The sequence below is a fragment of the Suricata suricatta genome, chromosome 11 (assembly GCF_006229205.1).
Source record: "Suricata suricatta isolate VVHF042 chromosome 11, meerkat_22Aug2017_6uvM2_HiC, whole genome shotgun sequence".
NCBI classification, from domain to species: domain Eukaryota; kingdom Metazoa; phylum Chordata; class Mammalia; order Carnivora; family Herpestidae; genus Suricata; species Suricata suricatta.
Window position 1 is genome coordinate 32,767,655 of NC_043710.1, and position 1,027 is coordinate 32,768,681.

Sequence of the window (1,027 nt, forward strand, 5' to 3'; positions counted from 1 at the left end):
AAAAAAAAAGGAAAAACCCCTTTTTTATAAAAAATAGAGATTTACTATTCTATGAATGATGCATTAGTTATATGAGTGTGTTTATTTTTATAATTTGTCCAAATGTCTAATTAAAATGTGTGAATTTTGCAGTATATAAATTATAACTCAATAAAGTTGGTTTTAGAATTGACCAAAATGGTCAACAATTTGAACAAACAATATTTTGAGATCTATTTAATGTCTGTTTCTGTGTGTTTGTTGAGGTTGGAAGATTGCTCACAAATGAGATTCAAAAACAACATTCAGTTTATGATTTTTTTTCTACTATGGTGATGTCATCTGTGGTGATCTCATGAACAGAATAGTCAGGAGAAGGAGCAAGTTTTGAAAAAAAATTTAGTTAAGTGTTTTGAATACTATTATGTGTCTATGGAATAGCTAAGTAAAAATGTCCACTAAATAGTTAAATGTGTGTGTCTGGAGGTCAGCAGAGATATCTTGGCAGAATATGTATATTTGAGGGTCAGAAGTTCAGATGGTAAATAAACCATAGATGGATGGGGTTACCCTTGGAGAGTTTGTGATAATAAAATAAGAGGACAGAATTATAAAGAATTATACTTATATAACTACAAAGAATTTAGGGGATAGGCAGAGAAAACAATGCCTGCTAAAAAGAGTAAGTTTGTGTAGCTAGAGAGCTAGGCTGAAACCAGGAGAGTAAATTATAACAGATGCTAAAGGAAGTGACACATATCACTCCAACTAGCATTTAACCTAAAAAAGTGAGTCCTATGGCCTCTCTGACTTCATGGAGTCTGGGCACTATTATCTTACCAGGTTCCAGGAAGAAACAAGATAGAGATAGGAGTGATTTCTACTGATGTCTATCACAGTTTGCAGTACATTTCCTCCTCCTATTTTTAGCCCTATATCTCATTCCTATCCTCCACTGTTAAATATGTCTTTACTGGGTTCCATGACTCTCTAGTCTTTGTGGAAAATCTACTCCCTTTATATATATATTACTAACACTATAGCCTGT